This window comes from Notolepis coatsorum, assembly GCF_963971535.1.
Source record: "Notolepis coatsorum genome assembly, chromosome: 3".
Taxonomy (NCBI): Eukaryota; Metazoa; Chordata; class Actinopteri; order Aulopiformes; family Paralepididae; genus Notolepis; species Notolepis coatsorum.
The window spans coordinates 6,014,385-6,027,524 of NC_140167.1; the positions used below are offsets into that span (position 1 = coordinate 6,014,385).

General features: G+C 42.4%; 1 protein-coding gene across 1 annotated transcript in view; it reads left to right on the forward strand.

Moving 5' to 3' along the window:
* Nucleotides 1-8,362: 8,362 nt before the first annotated feature.
* The window catches only part of syne3 (spectrin repeat containing, nuclear envelope family member 3), a gene marked incomplete at its 3' end in the record, with an annotated part of 78,134 nt that continues 73,356 nt past the window's right edge, over nucleotides 8,363-13,140 (forward strand). Inside the window, exon 1 of the mRNA XM_084310353.1 lies at nucleotides 8,363-8,474. The remainder of the gene's footprint in view (nucleotides 8,475-13,140) is intronic.

The window sequence follows — 13,140 nt, forward strand, 5'->3', positions numbered from 1 at the left end:
AAATGTAAATGTACTCACCGCTTGCATGATGTCTTCCAGTCAGCGAAGACAACAGCACCACTCTAAAACAAACACAAGTTTAGATTAAACATTACTTTTATCAGAATCACAACACAATGGATCAAAACTAGGGATGACCGATATTATCAGCCGATATCGGCATTCAAATTTGATATCGGAAAATATCGGTTTTATATATATTTTTTTTACATTTCTATAACCTTTATTTACCCAGGCAAGCAAGTAAGAACAAATTCTGATTTTATTTATTGTCAAGTATGCATAATGTTGTGTTAATTCGACAAGAGATATGTAATGTTAATTACTTGAAATTATTCCATTTTTGGGGGGGGGGGGGGGGGGGGGGAACCCTGTATATCGAGCATCCCTAATCAAAACTTTACCTTAGAACAAGTCATACAGCTTTAGCCATAGTTTGCATCTATTCCAAAAGCTACAGAAATCCTGGCCCCTTTGTCCACTTTCAGCAAACCCACACCGAGCCGTCTTATCTCACAGGCCTCTTCAGTTCAGGTGCTGTGCATGTTTGTCAGCCAATCATCTTTCTCTTTGTCTAATTAGTTGATTGGAAACAGGTGGATGTCGTGGTAATGGTGTCTGTGTTAATTGACTCTGATGTTGGATTGATATCAATTGTTTTGAACTCAGTCCATTTAAATCATTGACAGGCATTTTTGATTAATTTTTATGTATTAATGCGAGTCAGGATGCTGCATTATTTTTTCAGGGCTCAATGAAGAGCAGCATTCAAGAGTTAGAAGCAGCTGGGATGATTAGGTTCAGAGGAGGTCCATGAAGACACTACTAGAGTAAACAACACTTATCTACTACAACACTATACTAGAGTATAGTCAAACTATCCCACATCAAGACAGTAGCTGATTTAATAATGTACACAAACATCAAACACAATCAAATAGAGAAACACACTCACCCATACACACATATATATTGTCTGTATATCTCACTGTTTATTTTCAGATTTTTATATTCAGATCAAATTGTATTGCCTATATTTTAAATCTTTCTACTATTACCCTGCCCATACCTGTACCTCTCCCCTCCCCCATGCTGTTATGGTGGCCAAATGTCCCCAAGTGGATCAATAAAGCAATATCTCATCTTATTCCTGTAGGATTTTTTGGTGTGTGCCCTGCCTGTTCTTAACAGCTTCATTTGGGAGAAATCATTGGCGATTGCGTTCACTTCAATTATACAGACCTAAACCTTCAATTATAATAATAATAATTAATTTAATTTATATAGCGCTTCTCAATGACCCGAAGTCGCAATTATACATCCTCAGAATAAAATAATTATAATAATGTAGCCAATCAGAGTAAACTGGCTGTTGCCCGACCATCCACCAGGCGGCGGTATTGAGGCGTTGTAATCTCATACAGGGTGACGCTGCAGTCTGGAGGGAGACTGGATGAATTATGAATGCCATGGCGAAATTTTTTTATATTGATCCCAAAAACGACTTACGCCGTTGTTGGCGTTCAACGCATGGCGGGCAAAAACAGCGTACCGGTAAGTCGTTCTTGGCGACCAATGTGTTAAGGCGAGACAGTACCCCCTAATAGGCAAAACAAATATTTGAATAGATATCACTATGAAACTTTCCCAGTTTGTTATGTACATAAGAAGAAATGTATGTTTATATATGCAAATTAGGCACTTCCGTTAAATATGCTCACATTTGCATATATCGCCAACATGGATAATGCCATATTCAAAAACTTGGTTTAATTTTGTTGATACATTAAAAACGAAACTTTTTCCAGAAGGGATTGTGGCATGGTGTTGTGTGGAACCCAATTGCAGCATAGACCCGAGGAGAGGATAGACAGTAGACTGAATGTGTTGGTTGCTCCTTCACAATAAGTGCACTTTATTGTGACACAGAGCATTATAACAAAAGAAACACTTTGAAATAAGGAAAATAAAAGAGACGAAAGTCTCAAAAACGATATAAGCACAACACTAACGACAGAACAGTTTCAAGTTCAAGTTTCTTTAATAGTTGTCATACAGAATACTTTCATACAAAATGCTTCTTACTGTTACGCTCCAGAGACTGTGCTAGACAAGATAGTCACTGTTATTTGATACTGACGGTCATACACATTAAATGCACCTACTGTTGGTACAGACAAAACTCTTAAAACTATAAATATTAACAAAAGTAAGCACAATCTCGACGGAGCGCACAGACAGGCGGCCGGGCATAGCGGCGCCATCTTGTAATTCAGGAAAACAGGAAACAAGTAATAACCCAGCAAAGACTGCTCGGCCGACAACACTTAAGTACACAGACTAGATACATGAGGATGATTTAGTAAAAAAGACACATCTGGGGTAATGACTAAACAGAAAACATAACAGGGTTAATATACAGAAACATGACAAGACCAAACAGCACATAGATACAACACAAGGGAGACAAAACTAAAATTAGACAATGGGGCACAGCACCGACAACAGATGAACACACAACAGATTGATGATGACAGACAGGAAATTAATAAATACAAGACAACAAAGATGAATACACTGAACTAGGCCACCTGGTGGTTGAGAGACGTAGTTAATGCGTCGGAAATGTATGGACAAATGGGGGTTGCGGAGCAGGACCGGGGGAACGTTACAGTAGAAGCATTTTATATAAAAGTATTCTGTACGACGACTATTAAAGAAACTTGAAACTTGAGGGTGGGATGCAGCACCGGCGAAGAGAGGCTGGGGAAAGGGGGTTCGAGGAACAGGACCAGTGGGAATTGGGCCAGGAGGAGGGGGTCAATGAGGAGCGGCGGAGACTGGAGCAGGGGGGGGGGGGGGGTGAAGACGATAAGCCAGGAATAGGACCTGGGGCTGGGGTCTCCACGGCGCAGGACCGTGGTCCGGAGGCTCCTCGGCAGCGAGACAGTCACCGAACCCCAGGCCGGAGGCTTCTCGGCGGCAAGACCCATCGCCGAACCCCGGACCGGAGGCTCCTTGGCGGCAGGACCCGGCACAGCTCTCCGGGCAGACGACCCCCCCCCGGTGACGTGGGACTGTATTCATTCACCCACCATTCTGAATGATGTTCTTGGTCTTGCCTTGCTCCCATGTCCGTTTGGACTCTGGGTTGCTTCTATACATGGGGGTTGAAAGCACTCATAATTATATGACAGTGTTAGTAGTACACCATAGCATATCATTATTGTAGGAAATGATTAAGGTGGACTCATGAATCATGTAAGAATAGAGAGGATCACACGCAATTTCATTTCACTGCTTCAATGTATTGAATGTCTGACCTAATACATATCCTCATATACGTATCTATTAATTCATATCAATTATATGAATACGCTTTGGGCTTTTGTATCTACTTATTCTGAAAGTTGAAATAATAAATATACATTTGCCCAACACTTACGCATTTAACTTACCTGCAATATGTTGCCACGCACCCTGCCTTGCCCTCGCAGCGGTGGCAGTGTTGGACTTCGCCATTAGAGGCTGGGGAAAGGGGGTTCGAGGAACAGGACCAGTGGGAATTGAGCCAGGAGGAGGGGGTCGATGAGGAGCGAGGGAGACTGGAGCAGGGGGGGGGGGGGGGGGGTGAAGACGTTAAGCCAGGAATAGGACCTGGGGCTGGGGTCTCCACGGCGGCAGGACCCGGCGCAGGACCGTGGTCCGGAGGCTCCTTGGCGGCAGGACCCGGCACAGCTCTCCGGGCAGACGACCCCCCGGTGACGTGGGACCGTAGACGGTCCCAGATGGAGGGATCGTCTCCAGGAACCTCCTCGGGAGGTGGAGACCCCGACCAGGGGCGGCGAAGGGGACGTGCAGTCCCGGGAACCACGTCTCCCCCTGGGGCTGTTTTGATTGATTGAAAAGTTTATTAACAGATTGCAGAATGGGTACAGTACAGTACGGCTCAATACACACAATTGTTAAGGGGATGCAGACCAGAGAAAGACTTTCATCTTGTTTACATCAGGGTCCCCCATTTTCAATTCATCATAACATATATGACATACATGACACAGATAGACAGTACTGCTACATCTATACATTTATGACATATCAGATTTGCAAATACAGTACCGTTTGTGATACAAAAGTGTCCAGAAAAAGAGTGTATATACATTTGACGTAGAAACTGTACATTGATAATGATCACTTAACCCACATGCTATAATCCCTTTATTGGAGATCTTGGACTTGTCAGAGGCCGGGATCCGTGCCCCTTCCCGGATGCTCCTCTGTGGACCAGACGACTTCCCTCCCAGGGGTCCGGAACAGGATGGGCAGCGGGGAAGGCACCCATCCTCGTGGCACCCCGTCTCTGCACCCATCCTCGTGGCACCCCGTCTCTGCTCCCATCTGCTGGGTTCCTGTATGGCTGGGTCATTCTGTTACGACCAGAACGTTTCGATGGCACGGTGTTGTGTGGAACCCAATTGCAGCATAGACCTGAGGAGAGGATAGACAGGAGACGGAATGTGTTGGTTGCTCCTTCACAAATAAGTGCACTTTATTGTGACACACGGAGCATTATAACAAAAGAAACTCTTTGAAATAAGGAAAAGAAAAGAAAGTCTCAAACTATATAAGCACAAGACTAACGACTCACGAGTACTCACGACAGAACAGGAAACAAAAGGACAACGTGATGGGTCAAGCGCAGAGAGGACATTTCATCAGTGACTGTTCCTGTGTGTCGCCCATCTCACGTGAGTGTGTTAATCTGCACGAGAATTAAAGACTTCTATTCACCTTGTTCACTTTGCCGCCATATTGGTCAAGTCTGATGTGAAGTACGGATACAGTGTCCCGTTTACTTCAATGTTAAAGATGCTGTAAAATAAGTGTCAAGTAGCTCTACATTCCAACAGCCATCACTGATATAGAGTGAGTGTTTGAGTGTCAGTAACATGGGTCTCAGTCCCTCCGCAGTAAACACAAAATAAATGTTCTGGTATCCCACTTTATCCAATCAGGAGAGAGAACCATAGATACTCTTATTTGACGAAATCTTGCCAAGAAAAATTTGCTTACGGCACTAGTCGGTTATTTTACTTGTTTCAAGGACACATTTGCCTCTTAACAGGCGCCCAGAAAAGTGAAAATTTTTTAACTTTGAGGACTGCATACTTTTTTGGAAAGCGTATCTTTATACTTATAGCACATGCATAAGCCTGGTCTCTTTAGAAATACAACACTGAAGTTTGATACAATAAAGAAAGAACACTTTTAGTGCTAATGAAATAGAGTAACATAGGTCTTTTGTAGAAAAACTTCACACGTTTTTCTGTAGTAGTTGCAATATCCAAATATAGTATTTCCAAAGAAAATTGGTATGAGTTGGAAAACACCCTGGGCCCATAGCCTGAAGTCGTATCTAGTACATGTCCAATTTTCATAGAAATCCATTCAGAAATTAGTGATTAGGAGCGATTTTGGTAAACTGGAGAAAATAAAAAGCTCTCGAGTAAACCATTTCCTCATTGACTTCAATTAATTCTGCATTTTTTTCTCTTCCTGTTTTCCTGTTTCCTGTTGTAGCTAGGCTGCTTGTGGGAGCTAAGCTGCTGTGCAGGTCCCTGCTGTTGGGAGCTAGGCCGCTTGTTGTAGTTGGGCTGCTGTGGAGGTTGCTGGTAACTAGGCTCCTGCTGGTATCTATGTCAAGGCCACTGGTAACTGTTGCTACTTTCTTGACTAGCAAATGAACCCCACCCAGTGCTTGTTAGAGTGTCAGTGTGGTCACGTGAGCCAAGACCAGAACTACCAAGCAATTTACTGGGATCATCATAACTGTTGAGGGAACCTGAGCTTGGACCATAACTACGAACAAGTGATTAATCATGAACATTAGAGCTACTGTAGGAAGGCTGGTAGCTCAATTCTGGCCCTGTAGCATCTTCCAAGACGTTTAGCCTTGGTCACAGATGCAGACCTGTAAGCTGTTGAATAATCACATCAAGTTAATTCACAAGCCTGACAAATCAGGTTGTTCTTGAAAGGATGAACATTGTGACTCGGCTGATAAGAGTTGTACCCTTCCTGCGGTCTTGTACAAAACTTGCACTGTAAGTTGCTTTGGATAAAAGAGTTAAAGCTAAATGACAAAATGTAAATGTACTCACCGCTTGCATGATGTCTTCCAGTCAGCGAAGACAACAGCACCACTCTAAAACAAAAACAAGTTTAGATTAAACATTACTTATATCAGAATCACAACACAATGGATCAAAACTAGGGATTTCCGATATTATCAGCCGATATTGGCATTAAAATTTGATATTGGATAATATCGGTTTTATATATATTTTTTTTTTTACATTTCTATAACCTTTATTTACCCAGGCAAGCAAGTAAGAACAAATTCTGATTTTATTTATTGTCAAGTACGCATAATGTTGTTTAATTCCACAAGAGATATTTAATGTTAATTACCTGAAATTATTCCATTTTTTGGGGAGGGGGAAACCCTGCATATATCGAGCATCCCTAAATCAAAACTTTACCTTAGAACAAGTCGTACAGCTTTAGCCATAGTTTGCATCTATTCCAAAAGCTACAGAAATCCTGGCCCCTTTGTCCACTTTCAGCAAACCCACAGAGCCGTCTTATCTCACAGGCCTCTTATGTTCAGGTGCTCTGCAGGTTTGTCAGCCAATCATCTTTCTCTTTGTCTAATTAGTTGATTGGAAACAGGTGGATGTCGTGGTAATGGTGTCTGTTTTAATTGACTCTGATGTTGGATTGATATCAATTGTTTTGAACTCAGTCCATTTATATCATTGACAGGCATTTTCGATTTATTTTTATGTATTAATGTGAGTCAGGACGCTGCATTATTTTTTCAGGGCTCAATGAAGAGCAGCATTCAAGAGTTACAAGCAGATGGGATGATTAGGTTCAGAGGAGGTCTCCATGAAGACACTAGAGTAAACAACACTATCAACTACAACACTATACTAGAGTAGTCAAACTATGCCACGTCAAGACAGTAGCTGATTTAATAATGTACACAAACATCAAACACAATCAAATAGAGAAACACTCACCCATACACACATATATTGTCTAAAGGTTGAATGTCCAGGCTGCTTCTGATGTAGTTAGTAGTTTGCAGGGTTTATTGTCCAAATGAAATGATGAATGAACTGAGCCGCCGTTGTCAGTTGCTCAGTTCAGTGAAACGGGTTACATAACACGGTTCCAAACAGCCTCGTTATTAAACAGGTAAGAACATGTGACTCCATGCAGGTGCATGACTTCGCTCTGATCAGCAGAGCCTTTTATAACAGAGGTGGTGCGCCCCCTAGTGCTCAAACACAAATACAGCATTCAAAACATAAATACACCATTATTACCATGTATACAAATTGTAATTTAAACAATACAAATCCACCAAGTCTGTCTGTCTGTCTGTCTGTCTGTCTGTCTGTCTGTGTGTGTGTGTGTGTGTGTGTGTGTGTGTGTGTGTGTGGATATGGTGCGTTTGTCTATGCCTGGGTCTTCTAATATGTCATGATGTGCTCTGTCCTTGTGTCCATGACTGTATTGTGCCCTGTATCCCTATCGTATGTCTATGTGCTCTTGTGTGTGTTTTTATTCTAACGTTATTTATCTTGATTTTATTCTGTTTTTATTGCTAACCCTTTTTCACACAGGATTTTAGCCTGTACCTTCTATCTATCTATCTATCTATCTATCTATCTATCTATCTATCTATCTATCTATCTATCTATCTATCTATCTATCTATCTATCTATCTATCTATCTATCTATCTATCTATCTATCTATCTATCTAGAAGGATTAAAGTTATAGTTCAGATTTTTTGAACTGTGTGTGTGTATATATACTATTACTGTATATATTTATAAATGCAGCCATATATACTGTATCTATATGCATATATTATATATATATTCAGTAAATATAAATATATAAATGTATGGGTAGACAATAGTATGAGGTATGTAGTTATGATTATTATGAGTATTATGAAGGGGGAAAAAGTGTCCCCCCACACATGGTGCAATAGAGAGCGCGGCTGTTGGAACAGATGGCTCTCTAATATCTAAACGTTGCTCAACAACAGCTATGAGGGCGGCTCATAAACAGACAACACACAGTTCAGAACAGTCGCGTCTCCTCCTTCCTCCAGACCAGACGCGCCCTTTCGGTTTGAATCCCCGTCCTGACGCGCAGACCGACGCGCCTCGGATTTGTTGCGCTCTTCTGTCTGCAGCCTATCAGCGCGGCGGGGCCTAGGCCGCACTTCCTGCGCTGTAGAGAACTTTACTGCACACACACACACACACACACATATACTGTACACACTGTACACACTGACACAGAGAGACAAGCAGCAGGAGGACATTACTCCCACACACACGAGCAGCACGCCAGCTTCTGCTTTTCACCAGATGCGCGGATAATATATCGGTAAGTGATCCGTTTATTATTGATCCACGGAGCGTATATTATAATAGATTCGAGCGATGATCAATAGAAGCTCTCATTGATAATTCCTCCGTAAACATTACGGGGAGAGGAAACTTCCTATCGATCGCCGTTCATAATAATCATTATTGATTGTTGTTCATCATGATGATCGCACACAGCGGATCATTCTGATCGATCTGTGGTTTTTTTCTAACGTGTCTTTATTCCCGACTGCACGTCAACTGTTTCCCAACATCTATAAATAGCGTCGCTGCTTTTAAGTCGCTCGTTCGTTTATTATTATTTGCATGGAGTTGTTTGGACATCATGCAGATCGGTGCACGGTGCGAGCCTGTAGTAACGACAGACGTGTTTATTATCTTTATTATTATTGTTGTTGTGCAGGACATGTATCAATCAAATGTGCGAGCTGTCAAAACAGATATGCGAGGAGGAGGGGGGGGGGGGCGGGAGGCGGGGGGCGTGCTTCACTTTCACTAAACTGGCAGCAAATAATAGTTCCAAGTAGTTTAGCCAGGAGGGAGGTACAAACAAACTTATTGTATTTCTTCAAACTCACTGTTGATTGAATGAATGAATGATTTTTATTAACAGATTGCAGAATGGGTACAATACAGTACGGCTCAATACACACAATTGTTAAGGGGATGCAGACCAGAGAAAGACTTTCGTCTTGTTTACATCAGGGTCCCCCATTTTCAATTCATAGTAAAATTTATGACATACAAGACATACAGATATACAGTACTGTTTATTTACAGACAGCGTTTCTAAAAGAGAATATATACATTTGAGGGGGAGGAAACTGTACATTGGGGGGGGATTGGACATTTACTGTACAGTTTCGAATTGCAGTCTCCCGTAGGTGCTCTTTGAGAGTGGTTTTGAAAGTGGGTAGTGATTCACATTCCTTTACAGCTTTGGGTAGGGCGTTCCACATTGATGTGGCATAATTGCAAAACGTGTTTAGTCCCTTGTTTGAGCCAAATCTGGGTTTAACATGATTTGTGGCGCTCCCTCTGGTGTTGTGGTCGTGGTATTCACTGACCTTTGGGAAGTATTTTGACATGTACATGGGTACCTTAGTCGTGTAGTGTATCTTGTAGACCAGGCCCATTGCAAGTTGCTGTACTCTGTCTAAGCCATCCGGTTGTCAAAGTGGGCAGGGGTGAGGAGTAAGGTCAAGCAGTAGTCTGACCAGTTTGTTTTGTGATGTTTGTAATTTAGTTTTTAGTGCCTTTGAGGTGCTTTGGTACCATGAGGTGCAAGCATAGTCGTAGTACCCTTGAATGAGTGCTCCTGCCAGAGACTTCAGGGTATTCTTGTTTACCAGAGAGGAGATCCGGTACAAGAATCTTGTTTGTTGGTTGACTTTTTTTGATTACATTGGATGCCATCTTGTCACAGGAAAGATTTGCCTCTAGGATGGAACCTAGGTATGTAATTTCATCTTTCCTTGTGACAATATTGTCACCCACTGTAACTGAGAAGCCGTCGGTCTTGCTGAGTTTGTTAATTGATCCAAAGAGAATGGACTCTGTTTTACCCAGGTGTAATGATAGTTTGTTATCAGCGAGCCAGGTGCAGATTCTGCCGAGTTCTGAGCTGAGGGTTTTTTCAACCTGTAACCTGTTCTTGTCAGAGACCAGCATGATTTGTGGAACTCCCTCTGGTGTTGTGGTCGTGGTATTCACTGACCTTTTGGAAAGTATTTCGTGGGTTTTAGGAGTAAGGTCAAGCAGTAGTCTGACCAGTTTGTTTTGTGATGTTTGTAGCCTTGTTTTTAAGCGCCTTTGAGGTGCTTTGGTACCATGAGGTGCAAGCATAGTCGTAGTAGTACCCTTGAATAATGAGTGCAGCTCCTGTTAGAGGGAGAGAGACGCAGAAGTGGGGAGTTTACCCCCAGAACTCAGAGGAGGAATGTTGTGGTTCTGGGAGAAATGAGTCACGCAGGGAAATGTCTTGCGCTGGAGGAGTTTGGTTTCCTGCAGGAATGGGTCTGGTGCCCCTAAAGGGCAAGGCCCCTCCCTCCCTCCCCTCCCTCCCCGCGCGCATTTGTGTCAGCCCTCTCAACCCTTTCACTGCCACACTACAGAAGGTTAACCCTTTACTATCACACTACCGACGGTGAAAGGGTTAACCTGCCCTCGTGTGGCAGTGAAAGGGTTAACCTTCTGTGTATTGTCGCGGTGAAAGGGTTTTAACCGTTTGGTAGCACGGCGGTGAAAGGGTTACTTGACGACTTCCTCAGTGACATCAAAACACTGGACACATTTCATTATCGCATTAAGGGGGTAGTTCTGGTTCTAGCCATTATTCCTCACTTTAACAATGAGCCCTTTCTCTGCACAGTTCCTTCTACCAGCTACGGATAGTTAGCCACAAAGCAAAGTCAACGGGGTCGAGCTTCTGTCTGTCTGTACAAGCTGACTTCAGGCCTCACTGAAATTCAAGATTCAAGAGGTTTATTCGTCACATACATTACATACCAGGGCATACAGTGAAATGCGAGTGGCCATGCCCGCTTTGATTGTGCAATAAGAGATTGTTAGCTATGGATTTAAGCACTGGGTCCTATGTGTACACTACTACTATACAATATACAGTTTGTACTCTATATCCTTATGCTATACTTGCTATATCTAAACTTTACTATACAAGAACCACTTCGGTTCTTTCCTTAAAGTGACCTTTATTTTCCTCGTTCCTTTAAAGTGTCCTTTCCATTTTGTTTTAAAGTGACCGTTTGTGTGTGTGAACGATTGCAGCATATGTGTGTGTGCTCATGTGTACTTGTGTGTGGAGAGTTCAGTGTTCTGATGCATGTGGTGCGTGTGTCTGTGGCTTACTATCTGGTACTGAAGAAAGGATTCTACCGATCAATATCATCATCGGCAAACTAAGAAATAGGGTCAGGGTTCCATACATTGATTGATTGATTGGAAACTTTATTAACAGATTGCAGAATGGGTACAATACAGTACAGCTCAATGCTAACAACTGCTAAGAGGATGAAGACCAGAAAAACACTTTCGTCTTGTTTACATCAGGGTTCTCCATTTTAAATGTTTTAAATCAACATCTAGAACTATCCCTGTTAAAGGAACACGCCAACATTATGGGAAATGTGCTTACCGTCTTCTCCAGACTCAAACAAGAAGACAGATGCCAATCTCCTCTCTGTGTTCAGTGGAAAGCTATCCGGCTGCAAGCTAGCCTAGCTTAGCACAAATTAATGGAAGCGGATACGGACCGACTAGCCTATAGCTGTTGGCAAAAAAAACACATCTCCCGGAGTTTTAAGCTATAGGCTAGTGGTCCGTATCCGCTTCCATTCGTTTGTGCTAAGCTAATAGGCTAGCTTACAGCCGGATAGCTTTCTACTGAATGCATGTCTATGTTCTTGTCTGACTCTGGAGAACACGCTAAGCACATGTCCCATAATGTTGACGACGTGTTCCTTTTAACACGGCACACCTTAACGACACTTCACACACACACCCTTCTAAGACATGCACTCTATTCATTGTCATTGTTGGCGTAATATTATAAATACACATTACTATCATTCCACGCACCATACCGGCATTTAACAGCATGGACATGCAGGTATGATCATAGGCAGGTGTCGAGTCTATCGTGGCCTTAAGCCATATAAACACAGTGAGAGAGATCCTACCTACCTAACCATATAAACACAGTGAGAGAGATCCTACCTAACCATATAAACACAGTGAGAGAGATCCTGCCTACCTAACCATATAAACACAGTGAGAGAGATCCTATCTAACCATATAAACACAGTGAGAGAGATCCTACCTAACCATATAAACACAGTGAGAGAGATCCTACCTAACCATATAAACACAGAGAGAGAGATCCTACCTACCTAACCATATAAACACAGTGAGAGAGATCCTACCTACCTAACCATATAAACACAGTGAGAGAGATCCTACCTACCTAACCATGTAAACACAGTGAGAGAGATCCTACCTACCTAACCATATAAACACAGTGAGAGAGATCCTACCTAACCATATAAACACAGTGAGAGAGATCCTACCTAACCATATAAACACAGTGAGAGAGATCCTACCTAACCATATAAACACAGTGAGAGAGATCCTACCTACCTAACCATATAAACACAGTGAGAGAGATCCTACCTAACCATATAAACACAGTGAGAGAGATCCTACCTACCTAACCATATAAACACAGTGAGAGAGATCCTGCCTACCTAACCATATAAACACAGTGAGAGAGATCCTGCCTATAACCATATAAACACAGTGAGAGAGAGCCTACCTATAACCATATAAACACAGTGAGAGAGATCCTATCTAACCATATAAACACAGTGAGAGAGATCCTACCTAACCATATAAACACAGTGAGAGAGATCCTGCCTACCTAACCATATAAACACAGTGAGAGAGATCCTGCCTACCTAACCATATAAACACAGTGAGAGAGATCCTGCCTACCTAACCATATAAACACAGTGAGAGAGATCCTACCTATAACCATATAAACACAGTGAGAGAGATCCTGCCCACCTAACCATATAAACACAGTGAGAGAGATCCTAGTCTAACCATATAAACACAGTGAGAGAGATCCTACCTACCTAACCATATAA